This window comes from Hemiscyllium ocellatum, chromosome 23 (genome assembly GCF_020745735.1).
Source record: "Hemiscyllium ocellatum isolate sHemOce1 chromosome 23, sHemOce1.pat.X.cur, whole genome shotgun sequence".
Taxonomy (NCBI): Eukaryota; Metazoa; Chordata; class Chondrichthyes; order Orectolobiformes; family Hemiscylliidae; genus Hemiscyllium; species Hemiscyllium ocellatum.
Window position 1 is genome coordinate 39,992,862 of NC_083423.1, and position 21,627 is coordinate 40,014,488.

The window sequence follows — 21,627 nt, forward strand, 5'->3', positions numbered from 1 at the left end:
ATTTATCTCTCCACCTTGGAGTCTCCCTGCCTCCATTCCTGATGAAGGGCTTTTGCCCGAAACATTGATTTTCCTGCTCCTCGGATGATGCCTGACCTGCTGTGCTTTTCCAGCACTACTCTGATCTAAACTTTGGTTTCCAGCATCTGCAGTCCTCACTTTTGCTTTGTAACTTCCACGGCCTTATCTTTTGCACTGACGTGCACTAAATGACTTTATAAATTTATTTCTTCTTTCTTGGAATGTGGGACCCAGGATCTGTAATTTACCCTTGAATCATGTGGCTCGTTTGGAATTCTCAGAGGGCAGCTAAGAGTCACCCACATTGCTGTGGGTTTGGAGTCAAGTACAGGCCAGATTAAATAAGGATGGCAGATTTCCTTCCCTTAAACACAGTAGCAATTTTCATGGCAATCAATGGGATTCAATATCTCCCTTATTGAGATCATATTCTGTTCTGGATTTGATAAGTTAAATATAGATTCCACCAGCTGCAGTAATGTGATTTGAACCCAGATGTTTTAGCCTGAGCCTTTGGATGGCCAATACACCAAAAAATTCCCCTTATATTTAAAGAAAAACAATTATTCAAACACTCAAGTTGGAATCTTAGAGGGGCTAAGCTGTAAGGCCTATGACAGGGTAAGAATGAACTGGTGAGACCTATCTTAACATTGGGAGCAACTCACTGCATTTTTCACACATTTGTTAAGTGGCAAGGTGAGTTTCTGGCTAGTAAGTTGCCAATGAAAGGAGATTATTACTTGCTAAATTACTTATTCATGCTTCATCTCATTAATATTCAGCTTCCTATCTTACCAACTGCGCTGGAGAAGTCAGACAGTAAGAATTCTTGACACAGATGTCAGAGTGAGTACCCAACAAATTAAACTTGCTGCTGGTTGTGACCAGCCTCCATGTTCCTCAACATCAAACACCAACCAACATCTTAGAGCATTATCCATGCATATTAGCTGTAATGCCCCTTTGTCCGCAGACATTGGCATTACCATACAAACATCACAGCACCTCTCACTGAGGAAGCACTGCCTTGCTCTTACTTGGTGCACTAGTAACTGGCATAGCAAGTGTCCTGTAAGGACACTTTGTATGCAGAAACATATACCGAGCTCATGGCATCGCGGGGTGCTCACTGGCTCTTTTAGTACTCAATTAGCCTAACTAACCTTAGCCTGCATGCTCACAGATATGCAGGCCCTACACTGCCTTGTAGCTCAGCAGTCCTCAGTCAAGGGGGTTACATTGTAATTGTATCAATCCAATACTTACATCATATAGAACACTCGATGTTGCGCCGACCAAAGCCTACCTAACCTACACTAGCCCAATAACCCCCATATGCTTATCCAATGCCCGCTTAAATGACCATAAAGAGGGAGAGTCCACCACTGCTACTGGCATTTCTTGGTTTGATTGAAGTGTCCTTGATTCTCATCTGCTTTATTCCACAGGAGTTAGTCTGGGAGATTTCTAACATTTCCTGAGTAGTTCCGATGTGTGGATGAGAGGTCATTATTTTCGAATAAAGGTGCTTGTATCCAAATGTGTGCTACATGTGCAGCAAGAAGACAGCTATGTCTCAAAGTCTTAAGAGAAGCAGTCCTCACCAAAGTTTATGGAGACACCCATCAGTCAGGGCATCCAAGCACAGTAATTCAAAGGCAGTCTCACATACATGGGGTTAGCCACGGTCAGACACTTGATTCAGGATGGTCTCAGTCAGTTGGTCCACAGCCCAGGCTCAGGCATCAGTCAGGGACTGGGCACTTCTCTTCTGGGACTGTCTGGTTAGGTCACTCAAGGGAATAGATTCATTCTGTAGGGCCCATGCATGGAAACTAAGGAGAAAGGGATGCGAGGCAGAGAGACAGGGGCGTGCTGCTGATGAGAGAAACCAACAGTGCAACCTATTCTTTGGGACATTGCAAGACAAAAGATAGAAAAGGCATCATGAGCAATGGTTAGAATGGTGTGCAATGAATGACACTGACATTATCCATGCATATTAGCTGTAATGCCCCCTTGTCTTCAGACAAAGGCATCACTTGGGATTACTGTGAGCTTTGCAGTGAAATGGAGGGTGGTACGTTCTCAGCTGACAGATCATGGATGTCTCAGTATCTCCACAGGAACACAGCTAGTCTTCTCCTGAAAGGATCAGGATTCTCTCCTCATGGGAACTGAGGAGTCTAATGTCGGGCACTCCCATGTCTCCCCCCATCAGTCCAGGCCATTTCAGCTCTGTTGTGGGCCCTTTTTTGTCATGAGAGGACAGTGCTGAAACGGCCAATGGCATGGCTGTTGGTGCTGCTGCGAGTGAGGAAAAGCGTGCAGAGGGTCTGAATAGATGGTGCAGAGGCCATGCAAGATTAGTGGGGCCAACAATAGTATGAGGGAAAGTGTTGCGAAAGTGGCAATGCATGAGCCTTGGTGGGAGCTGGGCACAGCAGCAGAGATTGAGTGGAGGTGAGGTAACAGAGAGAAGAGTGTGGCACTTACACTTGCAGAGTGGAGAGGTTCATTGACCTTCTTACTGCACTGTTGGCTGTTTCTCCACATTGTGGAGACTGCAGTGACCCAAGTGACATCCTTGGACCAGTCTGGGTAAAAACAAGGACTGCAGATGCTGGAAACCAGATTCTAGATTAGAGTGGTGCTGGAAAAGCACAGCAGTTCAGGCAGCATCCAAGCATCCTTGGACAACTCTGCCAGGCTCTGGTGGCACTACCGCCTCTGCCAGTCCTCCAAGAAGAGGCCTCTCCTATGCACCTGCCCCTTGAGCAGGACCTCTAGGTCACTGCTGGAGAATTGTGCAGCCCTCTTCTTTTTCTCCAACATGTTCTGAATCTGTAAGCAAGAGGGCAGCTTCAAATGCCAGTGCCTGACAGGGTGGCACAGCAGCCTTTTAAAGATAATGCAGCCTGCAGGATAATGGTCTGTCAGAGAATATCCGCTCCAGTTATTCTGGGGATGGGGCATTGTAGGGTGAGACTAGAATCAGATGTGAGGACTGCCATGGGGAAGGTGGTTAATGAGGTGAGCTTGTAAGGTGCAGCGAGATATCTCACAAGGCCTCCAATAATGTTAATGCAACTTGCACTCAGCGAAAAGAAATGTCTTTCTTCTATTTCCTACCAGTGGAGCCCCTAGATTGAAAATAAAAACACAGAAGGAATTGCTATTCCACTCTTTGTTCATACATCTACATTCCCTAGGTAAACTTTGGAAAACTGTTCCATTTAGATCATTTTTGGAGGTTAATGTAATGCCTGATTTCTTGGAATTTTAAAATCGGAATGAACTATGGTGCAGCCTAACTAATGAACTTGATGCAAGTCTGCTCAACCACTGTTCTGACCTTTCATTCTCCTTCGGGAGCCTGTATAATAAACATACAACACAGGAAGAAATTACCCTGATGTTCTGACAGTTAGTGTTGTTTGCACTAACCATGAAGGGTACTTGTTTGAGCGTAATGACGGATTTATTTTTGTTGTAATTATTATTAGATTTATTTCTGTATACAGTAATTTGCAGCTTTTCACCTGCTTTAACAAGCATGTGCGTACATAGCACAGACACGTTATCATTGTCTATAAAGAACTTGAAGTGTAAAAATTCCACTTGTAAATGAAACACCAGGAAACCACAGAGAAAAATACATTTCACAAGTTTCTGTGTTATAAACAATATTGCAGAAACTAAAAGTCTAGAATGTAGTATGTTGAGAAATAATTTTGGTCTATTTAAGGTTGCATTGTTAAGTTTTGTTATTTTGACAAATCTCTCACTCTGAAACAATCTTATTTTCATTTAATTCAAGGAACAGAGATGATTTTACTGGATTAGGACAATGTATTGCTGAACACACCAAATTTGTGAATATCTAAACTGCTATTAAATAATGATTTCAGAAATAATGAGCTGTAAATTTAAATCAATGAAATATTGATTAACCACTGAGAGTCTGCTGAATTAGAAAATATGTATGGTTTTGAAAACACAAGAAAAATTTATGTGTCAGTTGAGAAATTTGCTCTGGTATGTTAACTCTGTTCCAAAAATCTTCATGGTGGGCATAATCTACATCTGAAAGAGCAAGTTGAACACAACTTGATTTTTCTTTACCCATATAAAAGTAACATTTTTATTCTTCTTTCTCAAAATGAAGAAAATGAAAAATGCCTATTCTATTCACTGTCTATTCACAGTTTGTTCTCAGATAGAAACTAGGATCACTATGAGTGCACAGACAAGTTGATCATCATCTGACTAAATGCTTTGAATTTACAAAGGACCGCATAAAAATATCATTGTTATTTTATGGAAAATGGAGCCCCTTAACGGATTAATTTTGTGATGATTCAAGAAAATATTTACTTCTAAATGCCAAGAATATTGTGTTTAAAGGCATTTGGTATGCTTTCTGCTATTGGTCAGAGTATTGAGTATAGGAGTTGGGATGTCATGTTGTGGCTGTACAGGACATTGGTTAGGCCAATCGTGGACTATTGCATGCAATTCTGGTCTCACCCCTAACAGAAGGATGTTGTGAAACTTGAAAGGGTTCAGTAAAGATTTACAAAGATGTTGCCAAGGTCGGAGAATTTGAGCTACAGGGAGAGGCTGAATAGGCTGGGGTTGTTTTCCTTGGAGCGTTGGAGGCTGAGGGGTGACCTAAGAAAGGTTTATAAAATCACGAGGGGCATGGATAGGGTAAATAGACAAGGGGGGGAGACCAGAATGAGAGGGCATAGAGTTAAGCTGAGAGGGGAAAGATTTCAAAGGGATCTAAGGGGCAATATTTTCATGCAGAGGGTTGTATGTATATGGAATGAGTTGCCAGAGGAAGTGGTGGAGGCTGGTACGATTACAGCATTTAAAAGGCATCTGGATGGGTATAAGAGTATGGGTTTAGAGGATTATGGGCCAAGTGCTGGCAGGTGGGACTAGATTAGTTTGGGATATCTTGTCGGCATGGACGAGTTGACTGAAGGATCTGTTTCCGTGCTGTACATCTGTATGACTCTCCATAACTTTATATAGTCATAGTTACAGAGTCATTGGACTCATAAGGTAGCTATTCAAACCACTGAATGTCTGTCAGTTCTTTACTGGGCAATCCATTCATTCCACCTCCCCTGCACTATTCTCACTACCTTCCAAGTTTTCTTGGTTAGAGTGCCCATTCAACACTCTTTTGAAATCACTTAATGTCTCCACTTCCACACCCTCCTAGGCTGCATGTTCAAGGTTCTCATCACTCACTGAGTGAAAAGGGCTTTTCTTCACATCACTGCTATAGCTCATGCCAAAACAAAACTGACATTTGGCTCCCCTGGCCCTTGTATGCCTGCATCAGATCTTTCCTCAGTTTCAAAGGAGAACAAGCTCATTACTAAATTCTCTTATCCCTGAAACCATTTTAATCAATCTGCCCTTCACCTCCATAATGGTTTTAACATGCTTCTTAAAATGTGGTGACCAGACTGGAAACAATGTTTGTAGTCTAACTGGAGCTTTGTGAAGCTTCAGCAGATGTTCACTGCATTTTTACACAATACATTACCTCCATTTATGAAGCCCTCTGTTTAGTCCACAGCTTTCTCAATAAATCCTACCACCTTCAATGGTTGAGGCGCATGGTCCCTCTATTCATGAAAACTCTTGATAACTTTTATTATTGCCTTTAATTAGATTATTTACAGTGTAGAAACAGGCCCTTTGGCCCAACAAGTCCACACTGGCCCTCCAAAGAGCAACCCACCCAAATCCATTCACCCCTTCACCTAACACTACCAGCAATTTGGCATGGCCAATTCACCTGACCTGCACATTTTTAGACTGTGGGAGGAAACCAGAGCATCCGGAGGAAATCCATGTAGACACGGGGAGAATGTACAAACTCAACACAGACAGTCACCCAAGGCAGGAATTGAACCCGGGTCTCTGGCGCTGTGAGGCAGCAATGCTAACCACTGAGACACCATGCCTTTCAACATTCCTTCTGCCACAACGCATCATCTCATACTTAGCTGCTCCAAATTCCATCTGTTGAAATTTTAAAAAGTAATTACAGCAGTTTAGAGCATCTGTTCCATATTGTTTCCCGGGAGCACAAGACAAGATTTGGTCTCCCTCCAAATGACAACTTATTTGGGTTCATTTTGAGCAATAAAATGTGTTGAGGAGCCATTGGCTTAAATACACAGTAGGGAATTTGCAGTAGGATGACCTTCCTGAAAAAGATCCCTTCCAGATCATTTGGAGTTAGGGAGGTATGGCTCCTTCCAGTTTGGACCTGTTTCCTCCAATTCATGTTCTGAATCCATTCCAAATTACTACTCCCAATGTCTAGGTAGTGATAATAAATACTGGAAGTAATTCTGAAGTGCATATCGTATCGAGGAGGCTTTTTGGCCTGGGCTGGTGCAGAAGGTTTGTCTTTGCTTCCATATAAAACTCCTGCACTTTACAAGTGAAGTCATGAATTTCTTGGTGACCAGGAGTTCCACTTTGTACCAAGGATATGCTTTATCCCACTGGGATCATCTCTATTCTTACATTTGCTCTATTGTTTGTCACACCTACCTTAGATCCATGTTGATGTCTCACGGTGTGTCTTGAAACATCCGTTTCTCGATAAATGGAATGTAATAAGCCCAATTTCAAAATGATATAATATTTAAATTAAGCATAGACTGCCTTTTGGGAACATATCTTCAGTCCATGTCATTATCAAACCATACTTTGTACTGAAGTAGCAAACGTCAGGCTATATATGACTGAGTTGGTCTTTTCAGTGTGGCTCTGCAGCTAACAGATCACCTATAAATATATTCTTCAATATTCAATGCAAATTTTAAGTGCATTCAGGCAGTTCTCTTTCATTCAAATCAAAACATCTTAATCTTCACCTTGGAAAATGGTAATTTAAACCAGCTTTGTAATGATTGAAAAAATAAACAACTAATAACAATTATAAGATTTCAGTCACAATGTGGGTACAGGGTGAGGATTTAATTTAGTGATTTTAGCAGTGTTACTGCAAAAGATCTGTATTCTACCCTGGAAGGAGGTACAATCAAAAATGTCAATGGTGAAGGCAAACTTGGTCACTACTCACATAAAGTTCCTCTGACCCCCAAGTTACAATATTATAACTGAGCTGGGAGAATCTCTAGTCCCCTTATTCCAAGGTTACAACCTAAATGTAATTATTTCACACTGTTTCTAATGTGGTTAATCATATGCTTTCCTAGGTTAGACTTAGAATATAATGAGCTTCAGGGCAGAGGAGATGACCTGGGGACTGCAGTGAGAGAGAGACTCACTGAAATCTTTGTAAAGAGAGGAAGAGAACTTCTTCAAGATAGACATCCTTGCAAGAGGATTCGCAGTAAGGTTAAAATCAACTAGGTGAAAGTGAGGACTGCAGATGCTGGGAATCGGAGTCAAGATTAGAGTGGTGCTGGAAAAGCAAAGCAGGTCAGTCAGCATCCGAGGGACAGGAAAATCACATTTCTTGATAAAGGGCTCGTGCCCAAAACGCCGATTTTCCTGCTCCTCGGATGCTGCCTGAGCTGCTGTGCTTTTCCATCATCATTCTGATTTTGACTCTGATCCCCAGCATCTGCAGTCCTCACTTTCACCTTAGAATATAAAGATTCATCAATAGGTTTCTTTAGTAAATGCATAATTATTGATTTCGAATAAAGCAAAACTTATTCCGTGCAGATGCAGAATTGGTCGACAGTTTGTTTGAAAGATAGTTTGTAATATGAAAATATACATGTTTACCCTTTTGAATGAATACTCACATACCAGCTTCCAGGAGATATGCTTTATCCCTCTCTTTCATATTGTGGAAGAGTGGTGTGAGCTCAACCCCATTAAAAATAAGACACACATCACACTACAGAAGCAAGTGACATCAATTCAAACCAAGGAAGCACTTCTGACAGACCACACTTTTTTCTGGATATGAAGACCTGTGAGCAGTAATTGCATACGGTTTAAAAATGTATGGATTGTTAAAGTCAATCTCACATTTTGACTTGCAGATGCGATGTGTGTATTCTGTGTGCTCTGTAGATCTGTCCAGCATCAAGGGTAAAGCTCACTTGAATTGGAACACTCAAGTGATTTTTGTGTAAATGAGTCTCTAAGCTACACAGCCACACACAAGGTGGCTGAGGACAGATACACAATGATAAAGAGAGAGAACAAATCTGGGATCTTAAGGGGAATTCAGTGGGCTGCTGGTGTCAGAAATGGCTTCCAATGCCACAGAAATGCAATGGCAATTCAGAAATGCAAATTAATCTCCTAATTGATAAAAGCAAAGAATTGGTGATTTGCATTTAGATAACACAATAACCGGAGTGTGCTTGTAATGTGTCACAGAATACACTTTCGAGTCAATGAGATTGATCCAAGTTGTCATCTAAAACTGGGAAATGGCTTTTTGCCTTACCTGCCTCATGAATGCAGTATGTAACCGGCCTGGTGAGAGGTCAATTTAAATACTAAAATTAATGTTCAAAAGCACAAAGAAAACCATGAAGGAATGTACTCTTCTTGAGTCTGTTTTAAAGATAATGAAAGTCTGGCTCATTGTGGTCCTTCAGTTGGATATTACAGTGCTGCAATGTTGAAGCAGGAGAGATGCTGAGGTGTCCCCCATGAACAAATAAGAAGCACAGAGGCAAGGAGTTGGAGTGATGCAGCTAGAAGTCCATGGGTACATCTGGTGTATGCAATGGTGAGAGGTGGAGAGGTTGAAGATGCTGAGAGGTTTGTGCTGTGGCAGAGGTTGAGTAAGTGGTGGGCCCTGTGAGTGTGAAGCCACAGAGAATATATGGGCAGCATCTACCCTTGTGGAATGTAGAAGGTCATTGCTGTGCACTTTATTTGACCTTGGGGAAAGTGATGAAGAGGTTATGCATGAAACCTTGATCCTCCAGCTCCTCGGATGTTGCCTATCCTGTTGTGCTTTGCCAGCACCACACTTTTTGACACTGTATTTGACCCTGGACATTGCACTGACCCACAGACTCTATGTCTGTCTAATTTTGGCTGTGCCTGGTGACATGGCATCCATGGACAATCTGGGGGCAATTAAAACACTGAATTTCTCTTGGTCACCTGGCCACCAGAACAGACAGATTCCTGAGAGCAGAATGGGCTACCTGCCCCCCTTCCTGTGCCAGTTGTTAGATTCCAACTCTGCAGACTGACAGTGTGAAGAATGGCTCTTGGTTTGCACTGTCTGAAATGCTGTGGGGCTGAGGCATACACATTGGACTAGCAACGTGAACATCATAAAGAGCTGGGAGTAACCACCACTTGCACATCACTTGCTGCATAATTCCACAAGACAGATGTTGGAATCTAGACAGGCAGGAGGCTGGAAGAGCACAGCAAGCCAGGCAGCATCAGGAGGTGGAGAAGTCGATGTTTTGGGTGTAACCCTTCTTTGGGACTGGGAGGCGTGTGCCGGAGAGGCTGGTTGTATAAGCATTGAGCTGAAGAGCAGAAGTGTGAGGGAAGTTGACTTAGGCCACAACAGACTGCTCACTATGAGTCTCAGAAAATACATTGCCAAACTATGGAACAATTCAGCCCATGTTTAATTCATACAATATTCTATGATCCAGTTGAATACTTTAAGGATTTCCCACTCGATTTCAACCCAGTCCCAGCAAAACCCTGAAAGGACAGGATAATTGCATAGTGACTCAGTGCTTAGCACAACTGCTTCACAACACCAGGGACCTTGGTTTGATCCCACACTTGGGCTTGCCTGTGTGGATTGTGCATGTTCTCTTCATTTTTGCTTAAGTTTCCTCCAGGTCCTCTGGTTTCCTTCTACAAAGTTATGCAGGTCAGGTGGATTGGCCATGCCAAATTGCCCATAGTGTCCAGGATGTGCAGCCAAGGTGGGTTAGCCATGGAAATGCATGGTTAGATAGGGGAGTGGGATGCTCTCTGGAGGGTTGGTGTGGACTCAGTGGCCTGCTTCCACACTGTGGGATTCTATGATTCTGTGTGCAACAAAACCAGCCTCCCCTTAGCCTAGCCAAGTTATTGTTATAGTTAGGCTTCTACAGTTATAGTTAGAGTTTGTTAGAATTTTATGGAGTCATAGAGATGTACAGCTTAGAAACAGACCCTTCAGTCCAACCCGTCCATGCCGACCAGATACCTCAACCCAATCTAGTCCCACCTGTCAGCACCCGCCCCATATCCCTCCAAACCCTTCCTATTCATATACCCAATCAGATGCCTCTTAAATGTTGCAATCATACTAGCCTCCACCACTTCCTTTGGCAGCTCATTCCATACATGTACCACCCTCTGTGAGAAAAAGTTGTCCCTTAGATCTCTTTTATATCTTTCCCCTCTCACTCTAAACCTCTGCCCTTTAGTTCTGAACACTCCGACCCCAGGGAAAAGACTTTGTCTATTTATTCTATCCATACCCCTCATGATTTTATAAACCTCTAAAGGTCACTCCCTCAGCCTCCAACACTCCAGGGAAAACAGAGAGCCTGTTCAGCCTCTCAAATCTTCCAACCCTGACAACACCCCTGTAAATCTTTTCTGAACCCTTTCAAGTTTCACAACATCTTTTTGATAGGAAGGAAACCAGAACGGCACGCAATAGTCCAACAATGGCCTAACCAATGTCCTGTATAGCTGCAACATGACCTCCCAACTCCTGTACTCAACACTCTGACCAAAAAAGGAAAGCATACCAATTCCTTCTTCACTATCCTACCTACCTGTGACTCCACTTTCAAGGAGCTATGAACCTCCCAGTCCAAGTTTGCTTTGTTCAGCAACACTTCCCAGGACCTTACCATTAAGTGAATACGTCCTGCTAAGATTTGCTTTTCCAAAATGTAGCATCTCACATTCATCTAAATTAAACTCCATCTGCCACTTCTCAGCCCATTGGCCCATCTGATCAAGATCCCATTAACCCGCAACGAACCAACTTGTGGCAAGTCCTTTTAACATTTGATTCTTACTTGTCTTTCACTGTGTCTCACATGTGCACTCACACAACGTGGGTGCCAGGGTACATATAAGCACTACTGCCTAACTGTGGTAATGTGGGGGTTTAAGAAAAAAAAGAAAAAATATAACCAGCAGATCTAGAAACTCCTCAGTTTAGAGCACTGCCTCTGCACTGGCTGGTCCTACAGTCAGTGTGTTACTGTTGCTTTTGATTTCTGCTTCTTCTTTGGGGGAAAAACCTGACTTCTGAACTGGCTGAATTATTTAGCCAGTTTGTTAACTGGTACATTTTTTAAAAAACATTTGATTCTAGTAACTAGATATCAAATTGTACTTAGCTCTTAAGCCTGGCATGTGATTGTTTTAATTAATCTCGATGTGCAGTTATTAGGGACAATTGGAGACTAGAGCTGAGCTTTCTGACTGAGAGGGCTCAGCAGTTGAATTTTCCATTTGATTTGCAAACCCTGCTGAAAGCATTTGCTGCCATAACAGGAACTGCGTGTTCATTGAGATAGCAAACAGAGACTGATGCTTGGCAAAATATGTTCAAGCAGTTCTGCTAATCCATGATGGTTACAGCAACTAGTCTTCGCCTGCTTTTTAAAAACATTTCTTTGCAGAATTGCGGAAGTCCTTGATTCACTTACAAGGTGAAATTAGATTCCCTCTTGTCTGTATTTATACTGCAGGTTGTCAATTTAGGAAGCTGCTGGATGGAGCAATGAGAGAAGCCCTGTTGTATGATCAGCAGGATCTCCACATCTAAACCTAGCAGGTTATTCAGCCATTTTCAGCCTCTCCCTCCTTACCCCACCATCCCCCAAAAGATATTGGGTTCCAAATGTCCCCCAGTGTTCGAGAAGGGAGCTGATAATGTTTCTAATGAAATGAGAAGTTGAAGTTTTTAAATGCAGCCTATGGCTTTTTCATCTGACACATAGAATGATTTGGCATCGAAGGCAAAACAATTTGTCATTCATCCTAATGGGTCCATGTTGGTGCTTCACAGCAAATTCTTCCCATATATAAGCCTGTCAGCATATCCATTTCTGAATCCCTCTCAGTTTCAGATAACTAGCATTAGTAAGGGATTGTTGCTGCAGGAACGATTTTCCGGTTAAAGGCTAAAAATTACGTCAACACTAGCAAATGATTGTGTGGGTGAGTCTTTGATAATCTTCTTGTCAAAGTGTTCGAAGAACAGCTACATCAAAGTTACACAAGAGAGTATTCTTTCTTTTGCTGCTCCTTTGTCTGCAATCTCTGTGACTGCAATAACATGCCAGCTTGGTCATATGCTGCCTGACTGTTAATACATGACCTTCATACAACACGGTTGAACGCCTTGTTTTATTTAATTTTCCTGTGAAGCATTTTAAAGTGTGTTAGTCATTCAGAAAACAATACATCTGGTTGTGAAATGGACATCAGTCTTTAATTTCATTACTCTTTTAAATGCAGATTAATCACGTTTTAAACTTTTCTGCCTGGATCTGATTTTCTACTGCTCTCACAGACTTCATTTCATTGTTGCTCAGCGGGACTGCAAGAGGAGGATCCATTCATTACTGGTTATTTTAAATGTGTATGTTTAATCAAAGGCAGTGCACTTAGATGGCACAGAATACATCCTGCAGATCAATGAAAACAGCCGCATGTGGAGTGTTAATAAAACCAATTGATAATACAAGAATTAAATAATTTACACCACTCCGACTTTAGCCTTGATCTTTATTGCTAATGCATTTTTCAACTGCTTCCATCTCTTTTAGTTTGACCCTTGCTTTCAAAGGAAGTGATACCATTCTTTGATGGAGAGTGAAAGCAGGCAGGGTGATAATCACTGCTTTTTGACAGGAATTGCTTCTCTGTTAATTGATCTACAGTGAAAGCTAGTGCCTTTCAACTGTCTCATGCCTTCTCAGATGAGGACTGAGAGTTTATTAAGACAAACATGGAGCTAACTTATCGCTGGATTCTAACAGATTTGAATCTAAAGAAAAGAATCATTGTCTGGAGCACAAAACAGAGGGGAAAAGATGATCAGTTGATCAACTTGCTGCTGACATCACACATTACACATATCTAACCTTAACCTACTGAATTGGATACAAAGTCTATCCAAACAATTCTTCGGATTGGGTTAAAAGTAATTATGACAACATAAATTTACTTAAATATGAAAATTTATTAAGTAAATTAAAAGATGGAAAAGGAAGGGGAAGAAACAATAGGCCTGACACCCTACTGCCTGTCAGGGACTCCTCAAGCAACAGCTGGCCTGGAGGCTTTGGTTAGTTCCTGGAACTGTCCGTGATCCCAGTCCAAGGGGAAGCCCAATGATTCGGAACAAAACTCTCTCTCATTCAGTGTATCGAGCTGCAAGTACAGAAAAACAAGTTGACTGTGCCGTCTTCAGCACGTACAGGAATGTTAGTCACACATTACCGGACTTATTCAATGTTAGGCAGCTGAATATCATCAGCAAATCTAACTCATCCTTTATACCTACTTTCAAAATCAAAAGCTTTTCTCAGGCCTTCTCATCCTGCTCACTGGGCATTTAACAATGTGTGAGAGTGGTGGTACCTGGTTCAATTATTCATATTTCTCTCCCTATCTCTTTCCTTTTTCATACAATGGTATAGCTGAGATTGAAGTAACACAATGTGAAATGAGGAATAGTGTTTATGCATCAATACCTATGGTGCTCTAAACCTGAATATTTCTTTTCTGGTTTACTCGGGCAAGGACAGTGCTATTTAATCAAAAATGCCAGTTGACGTGTCTCTGGATGGCCAAGTCCTAGTCCTGCCTTTGGGTTTCAATGCACATTAAGGTTCATATGTTGTCAGCAGTGGGTTGGGTGATTTCTCAACTGATCATCAGTTAACCATTTCAGACAGTGGTTCCTCACAACGCTGTGCCTCTGAGGAGGTTGAGGGGAGACGGGATGAAGTTGGAAAGTCAAGGACCTGTGTTCAGCAGAGCGTGGCAGTGAGACTGCCATAACTGAAGACCAGGCTGAAACCAAAACTAACGCCATGACCATAGGACCAGCGTTTCAAAAAAATCGAGTTGCCAGTTTGCCTAATCATTGCTCCAAACATTATATCTTTGTTCACATGCAATAACCAAAACTGATCCAATAATTTAATATTTTCAATATAAAACATAAGAACAACTTGTGGAGATTTATGATCTACTATTATAAGCATTATTAGCTGTTTTTAAAGAATATATTATCTGAACACTGCAAGAGACTGTCTTAAAAAAATTGAGCTGTCAGAAATTCCAGTTACCAGAAGATTCCAGGTGGTAGGGAAGTAAAATACATAACATTTATTGTTTATGTGTTTTGTGCATGTGTGCAAATATGGTATGTAAACCAGTGAGAATCTATTTTCACAGAACAGTAAAGTAATTACGTCTGGTAATTGTTCCCCCAGCAGCAATAATCAGTAAAAATATGCTTGATTTGATGCATATAGTCATGCACATTGCGAAAAAGAAGTGTGAATCAAGGACTACCAATTGGCTGAGGTGATTGACTATGGTTATTGGCCAGTCACTGAGATTATCCAGTCAATGTGAAGCGAACATTTTAAGAATGGTCAATTGTTGGATCTAAACAATTGAGTTTAACTCTGTATGGCTCATGTAAACTAACATTTGGAATACTTTGGAGTATCAACAGCAGCAGAATTGTATTGCCTCGTAAAAGGTAAAAACAATGACTGCAGATGCTGGAAACCAGATTCTGGATCAGTGGTGTTGGAAGAGCACAGCAGTTAGGCAGCATCCAAAGTGCAGTAAAATCGACGTTTCGGGCAAAAGCCCTTCATCAGGAATAAAGGCAGAGAGCCTGAAGCGTGGAGAGATAAGCGAGAGGAGGGTGGGGGTGAGGAGAAAGTAGCATAGAGTACAATAGGTGAGTGGGGGAGGGGATGAAGGTGATATGTCGGGAGCGAGGGGAGGGTGGAGTGGATAGGTGGAAAAGAAGATAGGCAGGTAGGACAAGTCATGGGCACAGTGCTGAGCTGGAAGTTTGGAACTAGGGTGAGGTGGGGGAAGGGGAAATGAGGAAACTGTTGAAGTCCACATTGATGCCCTAGGGTTGAAGTGTTCTGAGACGGAAGATGAGGCATTCTTCCTTCAGGCGTCTGATGGTGAGGGAACGGCGATGAAGGAGCCCCAGGACCTCCATGTCCTGGGAGGGGGAGTTGAAATGTTGGGTCACAGGGCGGTGAGGTTGATTGGTGCGAGTGTCCCGGAGGTGTTTCCTAAAGCGCTCTGCTAGGAGGCGTCCAGTCTCCCCAATGTAGAGGACTCCGCATCGGGAGCAATGGATGCAATAAATGATATTAGTGGATGTGCAGGTAAAACTTTAATGGATGTGGAAGGCTCCTTTAGGGCCTTGAATGGAGGTGAGGGAGGAGGTGTGGGTGCAGGTTTTGCAGTTTCTGCGGTAGCAGGGGAAAGTGCCAGGATGGGAGGGTGGGTTGTAGGGGGGCGTGGATCTGAACAGGTAGTCATGGAGGGAATGGTCTTTGCGGAAGGCGGAAAGGGGTGGGGAGGAAAATGTATCCCTGGTGGTGGGGTCTTTTTGGAGGTGGCGGAAATGTCGGTGGATGATTTGGTTTATTTGAAGGTTTGTAGGGTAGAAGGTGAGCACCAGGGGCGTTCTGTCCTTGTTACGGTTGGAGGGGTGGGGTCTGAGGGCGGAGGTGCGGGATGTGGACAAGATGCGTTGGAGGGCATCTTTAATCACGTGGGAATGGAAATTGCGGTCTCTAAAGAAGGAGGCCATCTGGTGTGTTCTGTGGTGGAATTGGTCCTCCTGGGAGCAGATACGGCGGAGGCGGAGGAATTGGGAATACGGGATGGCATTTTTGCAAGAGGTAGGGTGGGAAGAGGTGTACTCCAGGTAGTTGTGGGAGTCGGTGGGTTTGTAAAAAATGTCAGTGTCAAGTTGGTTGTCATTAATGGATATGGAGAGATCTAGGAAGGGGAGGGAGGTGTCAGAGATGGTCCAGGTAAATTTAAGGTCAGGGTGGAATGTGTTGGTGAAGTTGATGAATTGCTCAACCTCCTCGCGGGAGCACGAGGTGGCGCCAATGCGGTCATCAATGTAACGGAGGAAGAGGTGGGGAGTGGTGCCGGTGTAATTACGGAAGATCGAATGTTCTACGTAGTCAACAAAGAGACAGGCATAGCTGGGGCCCATACGTGTGCCCATGGCTACCCCTTTGGTCTGGAGGAAGTGGCAGGATTCGAAGGAGAAATTGTTAAGGGTAAGGACCAGTTCGGCTAAACGAATGAGAGTGTCGGTGGAAGGGTACTGTTGGGGACATCGGGAGAGGACAAAATGGAGGGCTTGGAGGCCCTGGTCATGGCAGATGGAGGTATAGAGGGATTGGATATCCATGATGAAGATGAGGCGTTGGGGGCTGGGGAAACAGAAGTCTTGGAGGAGGTGGAGGGCGTGGGTGGTGTGGGGGATGGGGCGGGGGTGTCCGCAGAATGCAGGTGAGTGGCATTGATGGTGGCGGAAGTGGTGGCAGACACAGCAGCAGGGGTGGCAGAAGTCACTGAGCGTGTGACATCAACGATGATGTGAGGGGCAGAAGTCATGTCACGTGTGATGCATGAAGAATTGTGAGGGGAGGAGGAGGTTGTGGGAGTGGCCATGATGGAGGCAGAAGTGACATCATCAATCAGTGTGGGGGTGGCAGCTGCACCAGCCGCATGGCTAAAGGCATCCGAACTGTTCCAGAGGCCAGGGAAATCTTCTGGAATGTTTGAGGAGCGCTGGTTATAGAGGTGGGCAGATAAAAGTTTGTTGTACTTAACAGTTTTTGATGTTTGAGATGGAGTTGAAATACTATTTGTTGAGAGTATGAATTCTTCTGAGGATGTAATATAGAGTGGGTCCTTTGCAATTCTGAGAGAGTGTGGCCCTCAGCTGAGGCAGGGCTGACTGTAGAGAGGATAGGTGCCAGTGCATTTCTGCAAGCGTGGAGCGGAGGATCTTGAAGGAGAACTGTTGCTAGTGTTTTTGAATCTGTAGTCTGTACTGTTTGTCCTGTTCGGGTCCGAACTCTACTGGTTTAAAGATGGTCCACATTGGGGAGACTGGACGCTTCCTAGCAGAGTGCTTTAGGGAACATCTCTGGGACACCCGCACCAATCAACCACACCGCCCTGTGGCCCAACATTTCAACTCCCCCTCCCACTCTGCCAAGGACATGGAGGTCCTGGGCCTCCTTCACCGCTGCTCCCTCACCACCAGACGCCTGGAGGAAGAACGCCTCATCTTCCGCCTCAGAACACTTCAACCCCAGGGCATCAATGTGGACTTCAACAATTTCCTCATTTCCCCTTCCCCCACCTCACCCTAGTTCCAAACTTCCAACTCAGCACTATCCCCATAACTGGTCCTACCTGCCCATCTTCTTTTCCACCTATCCACTCCACCCTCCCCCAACCCCCGACCTATCACCTTCATCCCCTGCCTCACTTACCTATTGTGCTCTATGCTACTTTCTCCCCACCCCCACCCTCCTCTAGCTTATCTCTCCACGCTTCAGGCTCTCTGCCTTTATTCCTGATGAAGGGCTTTTGCCCGAAACGTTGATTTTACTGCTCCTTGGATGCTGCCTGAACTGCTGTGATCTTCCAGCACCACTAATCCAGAATTGAAAACTCGTAGCCTTGCAAATCCTTTACCATTAATATGAAGTCAGGCAATAAATCACAGGTGAATAGAAATTTCAGGATGATATGCCAAGAGCAGCAATAGGTGTATATAAAAAAATAGGTAACCATGAAGCTACAATGCAGGACTACTTACATACCAAACAATGGAAGCAACATGCAAGAGACAGGGCTAAGTGATTCCCCAATCTTGTGAATGGTGGTGGATTATTAAACACGAGGAGGAAGCTGCACTAATATTCACCCTGAATGAAGGGGTGCCCCAACACATCAGTGCAAAAAACAAAGCTGAAGTCTTTGCACATATCTTCAACCAAAAGTGGCAAGTGGATAATCCATCTTGGCCTCCTTATGAGGTTCCCAATTATGGATGTAAATTTTCAACCAGTTTGATATGCAATATCAAGAACCAGGTGAAAGCATTGGAAACATTGGATACTGCAAAGGCTGTGAGTAGTGTCAAATCTACTGGAGTATTTCTGAGCCCTAATGTTCCAGACTTAGCCATATCCTAGTCAGTTGTTCCCATAAGGCTACTTGGCAAGCTGGAAAATTATCCAGTTTATCCGATCTCACTAAAGAAGAGCAAATCCAAGCCAGCCAGTTCCTTCCATATCAGTCGACTCTTAATCATCAACAAATTGATGAAAGGTGTCTTTGACAATGCTATCACGCTGCATTTGCAAAAGTATAACCTGCTCACTAATGCTCAGTTTGGGTGCTGCCATGGTCACTCAGTTCCTGACCTCATTATAGCCTTGCTTGAAACATGCTGAATTCCAGAGGAGGGGTGCTGTTGACATCAACGACACAGGTGACTGTGTGGCATCCAACAAGCTGAGCAAAACTGGAGTCAAAGGGAATTGGGGAACACTGGTTGGAGACATATTTAAGCACCAAGGAAGAAGATAATGGTTGTTGGAATTCAATCATCTGTCTCAGGACATAACCTCAGAGTAATGTTCGAGCCCCAGCCATCTTTAGCTGCTTCAGCAATGATTATCCCAACACCAAAAGTCAATAATGGGGATATTCGCCAATGATGACACAATGTCCAACATCATTTGCCAGCAAGACCTGACTACTAGCCCACAGATCGCCGAAGGTGGCAAGTCAGATTAACAGGGTGGCTTTCAAGGTATATGGGATGATTGTACGAACAGGGAAATTATGTTGGCGCTGTAGAGAACTTTGGCTGGACCACAGCTGAAGTAACATGTGCAGTTCTGGTCCACACTCTTAGAAGGGGATGTATTACACTGCAGGAGGTGAAGAAGAGATTAACGAGGATGTTGCCTTGGATGGAACATTTCAGTTATAAAGTGAGGATTTGCTTTCTTTGGATTTAATTTGATTTATTATTGTTACATGTCCTGAGATATGTTGGGAAATATTGTATTGTGTGCTATCCAGACAAATCATGCCTTATATAAGTACATCAGGGTAATAAAACATAATGTAGAATATAGTGTTACAGCTATAGAAAAGGTGAAGGGAAAGATCAATCCAATATATGAGAGGTCTGTTCAAAAGTTTGAAAACGGTAGGGAAGAATCTGTTCTTGAATCTGTTGGTATGTGCTTTCAAATTTTTACATCTTCTACATGATGGGAGGGAGTGGATGGGAGCATAACCAGAGTGGGAGGGATCCTTGATTATGTTGGTTGCTTTCCTGAGGCAGTGGGGTGTATTGGGAGAGTCCGGGGAAGGAAGACTGGTTTGTGTGATGGGCTGGGCTACATTCACAACTCTCTGTAATTTCTTGGGCAGAGCAGTTACCAGATCAAACTATAACGCAACTGACCAGGGAAGGTTTGGCGGGGACCTGATTGAAATCTAAGAGATTATGAGGGAGCATTGACAGGGTGAATAGAAAGCAGCTGTTCCCCTTAGTTGAAGGGTCAAGAACAAGTATGCACACTAAAGTGAAAGGCGGGAGGTTAAGAGGGAGCTTGTGGACAAATCTTTTCACCTGGCGGGAGGTGGGAGTTTAGAATGCATTGCTTGGTGGTGGTAGTGGTGGGGGTAGTTGAAGTGGGTAACTTCACAACCTTTAAAATGTATTTGGATGAATACTGGAAGTGACATAATATTTAGGATTATGGGCCCGGTGTGGGAAAGTTGGACCAGCACAGGTAGTGTCGCAATTTTGGCACCATAAGGCCGCTTCTGCACTGTATGATTCCATTAATGTCGCAGCTTGGGCTGGTAGTGGTAAGTAATACTGATGCTTCACAAGTGTCAGGCAATAGCTATCTCTGAAATGAAAGGTAAGAATCCAATCATCACCCCACAATATTCAATGACATTGCTATTGCTGTATCCTCCATCATTACCACCCTGGGGGTTATCACTGATCAGAAACTGAACTGGACTAGTCACATAAGTGGCCTAGCCACTGAAGAACGGCTTATGCCCGAAATGTCGATTCTCCTGCTCCTTTGATGATGCCTGACCTGCTGCGCTTTTCCAGCAACACATTTTTAAGCTCTAGCCACATAAGTACAAGAGCAAGTCAGAGGCTACAAATTCTGGAGTGCGTAACTCACCTGCTGTCTCCCCAATGTCTGTCCATCATCTAAAAAGCACCAGTCAGGAGTGTGGTGAAATACTTTCCATGTGACTGTGGCTGTACAGCTCCAATGACACTGAAGAAGCCCGGCACCATCCAGGACACAGCGGCCTGCCTGTTAGTCATTATGAAAGGAAATTTGCCAGGGACATCAAAATCAATAAGAGGAAAGGTTATAGTTACCTAAAGGGGAAATGGGTTGGACAGGAGCAATGTTGATCCACTAAAGACTGTAAGTGGGGATATTGTCAATGACAGTGGGGAGGTGGCAGGCATGTTGAATAGTTGTTTTGCTTCTGTATTTACAGTAGAAAAGGAGGAAAGCTTGCTGGAGGTCCAGAGGAAATCAATAGTGGATTGGTGCAGGAACTTAATAAAATTAAGTAAAAACATTGGTAATGAGAAAACTAATGGAATTAAAAGGTGACAAATCCCCATGATCTGAGGCTTTCCATCTGAGGGTATTAAAGGAAGGAGAGGAGCACATTGTAGACATCCTACATGTAATCTTTCAGAGTTGCCCAGGCACTGGAGTCATCTGTCTGAATTAGAAAATTGCATATAACTTTGCTTTGAAAGAAGAACAAAAGAGGAAAAAAACAAGGAATTACAGTCCAGTTTGCCTAACATCTGTGGTGGGCAAATTGTTGGAGTCTATAATCAAGGATGTATGAACTGCACATCGTGGAAATTTGCAGTTAATTGGGGAGAGTCAGCATGGATTCATGACAGGTAGGTCATGCCTGACAATCTCAATGAATTGTTTTGAACAGGTGACAATGTTAGTGGACATTGGAGTGTCTATGGGTTCCCCCATAGGAGACTGTTGACTAAGCATGAAGCCCACAGAATTGAGGGCAAATTACTGACATGGTCATAAAATTGGTTGAGTGGAAGAACATGGGGCTAATGGGTAGAATTGGCAGAATAAGTCCAGCGGTGTGATACACAAATCTGTGCTAGAACCTCAGTTATTCAAAGTACTCATTGACAACTTGGATGATGACATAGAAAGTCATATATCCGATTTTGCCGGTGACACAAAGTTCAATAGCATTGCAGACAGTGTAGATGATCACATAAGATTATAAAGGGACATTGATGGAATAAGTGAATGGGCAAAACTGTGGTAGATGGAGTTCAAGTGTGAGGTTATCAATTTTGGAGCAAAAAAGGTGTTGATCAGTGTACTGTTTAAATAAAATGAAGTTAAATGCAGTGGATATCCAAAGAGATTTAGAGGTTCAGTTCCATAGATCTTTAAAATGTCATGAACAGGGGCAGATAAT